Below are 7,228 nucleotides of genomic sequence, written 5' to 3'. Positions count from 1 at the left end.
TGGTGGTGCTGAAGAATGCTAGGTACTGGGGCCCACATGTGTAGATTCTCATGGAAACCCTCTAGGAGATATTTCATTTGAGACCTGAACAATCAATAGCATATAAAATTACTCAAGTACCTGGGGAGAGATTCCAGATAACGTGGAAAAGCTTTGATGAGGGAACAAGCATGGCGTGTGGGAGGGTGGGAAAGGAGGCCAGTGGGCCAGGGCACAGGGAGCGCAGCAGGGAGCCTGTGACGTCGGGACAGCAGAGCAGAGGGCGGGGCCATCACGCAGAGCTCCCAGTCAAGGGGCGGGGCTTGGGATGTATTCTGATTGAAAACCATTGGAGGGGATTAAGCAAGGATCTCAGCTGAGCCGCTCCTTAGATATTTTAAACGGTTATTCTGTTATTCTGGCCGGGCGCAGTGGCTCATGCCTGCAATTCCAGCACTTTGGAAGGCCAAGGCGGGCAGATCACGAGGTCGGGAATTCAAGACCAGCCTTCTTGATGAAATCTGTCTCTACAAAAATACAAAAAATTTAGCCGGGTGTGGTGATGTGCGCCTGTAATCCCAGCTACTCGGGAGGCTGAGGCCTAAGAATCACTTGAACCCAGGAGAGGGAGATTGCAGTGAGCCAGGATCATTCCAGTGCACTCCAGCTTGGGTGACAGAGCAAGACTCTGTCCACCACTCCACCCGCCCCCCGCCAAAAAAATCATTCTGATTACAGTACAGAGCAAATTAAAGGAGAATTTCAGAACTGAAATCAGAGAAACCAGTTAGTAGCAACAACAGCAGTCCAGGTGAGACAGCAAGATGGCTTGGTCTAGATTTATTTCAGTGACTACAAAGGTGAACGCCCTCTATTTTGGATGTAGAACCAATAGAATCAAATGATGACTATCCTTGAAGTACGGAGAATAGTAAATAATTAAAAATGACTCCTAAGTTGTTAGTTTGAGCAACTACATTGATGGTGGTACCATTTATTGCAGTGTGGAAAACTCCGGAAGAAACAGATTTGGTGGTGGTGGGAGGAAGAACTTAGGAGTTCTGCTTTGAAAATGTTAAGTTTTAAGACCGATTAGACACTCAAGTGCATAGTGTATGTCAAGTAGGCAATTATATGCAAAAGTGTCGAATTCAGGGGACAAGTCAGAGCGGGGATGTAATTTTGAGTTATCCAGGAAGATAATATTAATTACTAGACTTGCCCTTGCACTCCCAAAGTCTAATCAAAATTGCTCTTGAAATTCATTTTGAAAAATGCCTTGCATGGGACTGACATACTACCTTTAACTAGTCCAGCACAGCCGTATTTTCCTCCGATGTTCGAACATTTAACCATTTTTAAATCTGTTTCTTTGATGAAGTCACACTGGCTTGCACTTAGCAGTTGTATTGAAGGGAATATACATTTTAAGGCATTATAATCACATCCAGCTTAAAAGTGTAATAGACATTTCAAACTAAACATTTCCAAAACAGATGTCATGGTTTTCTGAAAACTCTATCAAATTTATTTCTATCAAAATTATTTCCCAGTAACCCCATCTCAGTACATGGTATCCTTATTCACCTTGTTGCTCAAACAACCTAAGAATAATTGTCTCTGTGAGAGGTTCACAAAATAGTAACATTGAAGGAGTGAAAGGTTTTGTTTCTTCTCCCATTTGTTTGGTGAGTGTGGTATCTGGCCTGCAATGTGGGTCCCGATGCCCCCATCCCAGTCATTTACACCCTCATGCTATCCTTTCCCACGCTGTACCAGGGTTGGTCTGTAGGACAAAGAAGATATGGAGAGCTGATGGTGTGTTACAAGACTAGATGTGAAAGGCCCGAGCTTCCATCTAGGGTTCTTTCTCTTGGATCACCTGCTCTGAGGGAACCTGGTTGCCATGTCTTGAAGACACCCAGGAGGCTTCATGTGGAGAGGCCCACATGAGGAGGAACTGAGACACCCCCCGCCCAAAGTCAACAGCCAGGAGGAACTGAGGACTGTAGCCACCAGCCGTGTGAGTGCACCAGTTTGAAAATGGATCCTTGGTCCTTCCAGGATGTCCGTGATACAGATCTGACCAATAGCCTGACTGCAGCCTCATGGGAGACCCCAAGCCAGAGCCACCCAGCTAAGCCAGGCTTCCAACCTTCAGAAGCTGCGTAAGATCATAAAAATTGATCTGTGTAACATCAAAAATTGCTCCAAAACTTGTGGTTCTAAACCACTAAGTTTTGGAGCAATTTGCTATGCGGTGATATATAACTAATAGAGCAAGAGAATATGTCCATTCTATGTAAGTTGTGATCTCCAGCTCTGAAGGTGGCTTGATCTCCTTCCTACTTCTCTCTCTCCCTCTCCCTCTTCATTAACAGTGAATTCACCACATTTCCACTAGTGCCCCTGCTCCACTCTAACAGTGCCTCTCTCTACATGCATCCTTTTAAATCTGCAAAAGAGATAAGCATGTTACTGAGCTTCAGCTGAAGGGCACCACACTTGGGCTAGAAAGCAAACCACTCATCGTGTTTACTCGCCGGGCTCAATACCTAAATTGCTTTTGATGAAAGTCCTTTTGATAAAAGGGAAAGTGATACATGAATTCTGTTGACTTTTAAAATTAAAGACTGTATGGATGGGTTCCTGGAAGTTTTTGGTAATTTCTGAAAATTAGCCCTTTACTTCCAAAAGAAAGCATAGAATACACCAATCGGAAAGGAAATTGGAGATTATTTACTCCAGTGTGCTCATTTCTTTTTTCAGGGACAACCACTGTGGTCCTCAATGAGGGAGTCAGAGACCAACATGTCTTCACCGATTGAGTGACAACTTGGATGAGACCTCGGGGGTTTCAATTCAGTGCCTTCACTATACCTCCCCGTGTACTGAGCACCATGGCAACGACCCATTGTCACTCACGACAGAGCTGACACTCCCAGAGCTCACCATGGGCCAGCACCTTTCTACATTTGTTATATTCACAAATTCCCTCTCTTCTCATAGGCCTGTTAGGTCAGTACTAGTATTATTCCCATTTTGTAGGCAAGATAATGAGATACAGCGAGGTTAGGGGGCTTGCCTGCATTTGCTGTTAGTTATTGGCAAGCCTGGGATTTGAATTCAGTCAGTCTGATTCCAAAGTCTGTCTTCCTGTATTCATTTTGTTATCTATGTACTTTCAGAAAACGTCCTTTTCTTCTCTACATTCATACTGTAGCAATATATTACAATCTATTCTCAAACACTCATCGGCAGTAAAGTTCTGAGTCTGGGGCAACTTTTCTCTTCATCATTAATACTATTGTATTATTTGAGGTTGGAAACTGCCAAATTTTGCCTCAAACTTTTTTCCAGTGAGAATGAGACATTTATACATTTTTTTATTGCAGGAAAAATAGTAAATGTTATGGAAATACTATTAAAAAATCTTATGGCAATTATTTTTAACTTCTTTCATATAGATGGGAATAGCTCCTGTTTTTTGGTTCTTCTGATGAGTACATCTCGAAGTGTGCAGAAATGCTTGTGGAGTCAGATTAACGCCAATTATAAAACACCTCTTAGGGCTGGTTCTTAAGCCAAAATCTGGAGGTGATTTCATTACTACACCTTCATCTCCACTTAAAACTCTGCGCTCACCCATTGAAACACATTTTTGATACCAAGTGCTAATTATAATATGGTACTAATGGCCTTAAAAAAGGCTGAAATGACGTAAGTAAACTTGCTTCACTTTAAATTCAGGTCTGGGGGGCTCTGAGGCTAGTCTGTAAATTCACAAGCCATCTGGATAGGGTGATCATTTCAGTTTTACCTTCAGCTCCTTTGTGTCTCATTCAGTAATGAGCTTGGAGATTATTTTTTAATATTGGCTGAAGAACTGTCTAGTTTGTAGTCCTGAGAGAATAAGGATGATTTCAGATTGCCTGAAGAACAGAAGTTACTGGAAAGAGGCAACTCAGTTTAACTTTTGAACACATGGGAAAGATTAAGCCCTTTCTTTTCAAGAGGACTTGGTATTGTTCCATGACTCCAGCCTGGTAAGTCAGGATCCCAGGGACTTAAGATACTGTTGCTTTGAATATGCCTTTGAAAGAAAGCTCGGATTGAGTGGAGCTTTTCTTATGGAACTAATGTTTACAGAGAGTATCTCTGAGCCAGGTAACTTGCCAGGCACTAGGGAAACAGCCATGAAAACAAACCATTTCCTATATCCTCGAAGAGTTCGCAGGGTAATCTCAGAAACTGCCATGCTACTCACTCCCTGGACCTTCCAGGACACTTTCTATAGGCAGGAATCCCAGCCGCGTTTCATATGCATAGAAGATGTGGTCCCTACTCGTAAGCAGCTTACAATCTTGTTGGGGAAATGAGCAAATGCAACCGAATTAAACCCAACAAGAACTTGATTATCTACATTGTGTGAAAGTAAAACTGGTCAATTTCCTCTTCACATGCATGTAGGGTGTATTGAGCCATACATGGCAGACCTACGCAAGACATTGCAGGGAATTAGAGAGGGGATGCAGCCGATGCATGCTGGAACAAGCCTGAAAAGGAGGTCTCAGTAGAGTGGATGTGGGGAGTGGAGGAAGGAGGATGGGAAATTGACTGGGAAATTAGAGAAAGATTTGCACCAGGCTCAACAGTTGCCTAAAAAGTAATCACAGATGAGCAGTATTTGAGGAAAGGATCAGCCAGTGAGCTAACAAGCCGATTTTCTAATTTGCCAAATTTTGCCTCAAATGTTTTTCCAGTTAGAATAAGACATTCATGCATTTTTTGTTTTTGGCCAGGCACAGTGACTCACGCCTGTAATCCCAACACTTTGGGAGGCCAAGGCAGGTGGATCACCTGAGGTCAGGTGTTCGAGACCAGCCTGGCCAACATAGTGAAACCCCGTTTCTACTAAAAATACAAAATTAGCCAGGCATGATGGCACACGCCTGTAATCCCAGCTACTCGGGAAGCTGAGGCAAGAGAATCGCTTGAACCTGGGAGGTGGATGTTGTGGTGAGCCAAGATCGCACCACTGTACCCCAGTCTGGGTAACAGAGTGAGACCCTGTTTCAAAAAACAAAAGAAAAAGAATGTGACATTTATACATTTTTTATTGCAGGAAAAATAGTAACTGTCTCTGTTCCTTTGATAGAAGGGTAATATATCACTTTTCAAATATATCTCTTTAAAATTTCATGTTTATTTATAAAATTGAAAACTGCTATTCTTATGTCCTTGATGGTTTTGTATGAGGCATTTCTGTTTTGACATTCTTAAATTATAATATTTGTGTGCATATATCTGCTAACTATATCAATAGCATAACAAAATGTCTCCTACTTATTTATTTACTATAAACCATAATTTCCTTGAAGTTAAGGACCATATTTAATATGTTATCATTTTTAATGGTGCCCTGGTATTAAATAAATATATATCAAATTGAAATGACAATGGAAATAATAAGAATAATGACAATGAAATTAGCAACCGGTAAATATGAGCCTGAAACAGCTGGATCAGATTATTTCCACTAAAAACTTGAGTAGATATTAACCTCCCTAAAAGTTTGATAGCCTCTAGAGTGACATGTGGAAGTCCAGGAGCAAGTTCCCAGAAGTATTGTTCTTGAAAATATTATAAGTTTTTTGCATGGATGTGAGAATCCACCAACGGAAGCAGAGTGGGGAACCTGGTGGGGAAGGAAAGGGGTGCAAGGCATGAGATACGGGAAGCAGGCAGTGGTTCCTTTGGATTCTCTAAGGAGCACTGTGCTAACAAGACCAGACAAGATTAATGATTGCTAAGCAGAGGTTAAGTGTGCCGCTGACAGGCTCTGTCAGAAAAACAGGATCGGCTGGAGCGGGGATGTTGGAATGCATGTTCCATGCACTCTGATGACACTAAAGGAATTACAGTCGAACACACAACATTGCTGAGGCCTATTGACTAGGACCCGGATTATGACCGGGACAATTAGAGTTCAGTAGCTGGGCAAAGGAAGGGAAAACAGCAGAAAAGACTCAGAGGAGATAGACAGAGGTTCAACTTCAAAATTAACAAAGCACATTCTTTCTTTGAAACGTTTATAACAAGAACTACGTCAATAATGCTATGAATGAGGGGAAGGCATACCATGTTTTTTAGTCATCACTAATTTTATAGTTTATCCCCTTTTCTTTACTGACCAGTTTGCATGGCTAAACAGTCTGGGTGTTTTTCTTTTCTGAGTTGAATGAATGGCTGTCTGTCTGAGCAAACCGACAAGAGAGTTAGTGTAATTTCTTTCATTGCCGTTACTGAGCACCAGACCATGCCAGTCTGCAGTGCTAGGCTTGGCCAAAAGTCGATTCACAATAAAAATCGTTATATCACTATTCATATTTATCACTATTAATTTTTTAATACATGAGTTTGTAACTTATACTACCACAAGTATGTTTACTATAAAGCATTTTGAAAATGAATAAAAGTAAAACATAAATAAAAGCAGAAAGGAAAAGAAATACAAATTCTCTATAATCCCTCAGCCCAGAGATATCAGTGCTCCTACATGGAGGGTCTTTTTGTAGGCATGTGTGTGTCTTTTTTCTTTCTTTAATAAAAAAACACAGAAAACAGATTTCACGTTATTTATTTATTTTTTGAGATGGAGTTTCGCTCTGTCGCCCAGGCTGGAGTGCAGTGGCATTGTCTCAGTTCACTGCAAGCTCCGCCTCCTGGGTTCATGCCATTCTCCTGCCTCAGCCTCCCGAGTTGCTGGGACTACAGGCGCCCGCCACCTCGCCCGGCTAATTTTTTGTATTTTTAGTAGAGACGGGGTTTCACCGTGTTAGCCAGGATGGTCTCGATCTCCTCACCTCGTGATCTGCCCGCCTTGGCCTTCCAAAGTGCTGGGATTACAGACTTGAGCCACCGCGCCCGGCCTAGGTTATATTATTTATTTAGAAGGCTTCAAAATCTGCTCTTATAATCTTATGTTATAACTTCTAAGTTGTAGAATCTTGTCAGGTTCAGCAGAACAACTGCCATCGCAAGAAAAACAGAGAATTGACCTCTCAGGGACTCAAGACAAACATTTTGAGAAGCAAAGCCCTAGAGTCCCAGGGAGGCAGGAAGAGCCAAATAAAATACTAGATTTAGGGAAAGAGTGTTCTTGTTCAATGAAAAGTGTTTTCTTTGTTAAGAATGGTCCTACTTCCTTACCTATTTGGGTTTTCCCATTTCCTCTGGGCTTAGCTTA

The 7,228-nt window shown here is 41.9% G+C and overlaps 1 long non-coding RNA gene across 1 annotated transcript; it reads left to right on the top strand.

Moving 5' to 3' along the window:
* Window positions 1–611: 611 nt before the first annotated feature.
* On the top strand, window positions 612–4,825 carry LOC108581550. Its single transcript, XR_001893837.3, has 3 exons — window positions 612–790; window positions 1,759–2,002; window positions 2,749–4,825. It is a non-coding gene; the product is annotated as an uncharacterized LOC108581550 (long non-coding RNA).
* The last annotated feature ends 2,403 nt before the right edge of the window (window positions 4,826–7,228 follow it).

This window comes from Papio anubis, chromosome 14 (genome assembly GCF_008728515.1).
Source record: "Papio anubis isolate 15944 chromosome 14, Panubis1.0, whole genome shotgun sequence".
NCBI classification, from domain to species: Eukaryota; Metazoa; Chordata; class Mammalia; order Primates; family Cercopithecidae; genus Papio; species Papio anubis.
Note: the sequence above shows the minus strand (reverse complement) of the source record. Positions and strands in the feature narration are given on the sequence as shown.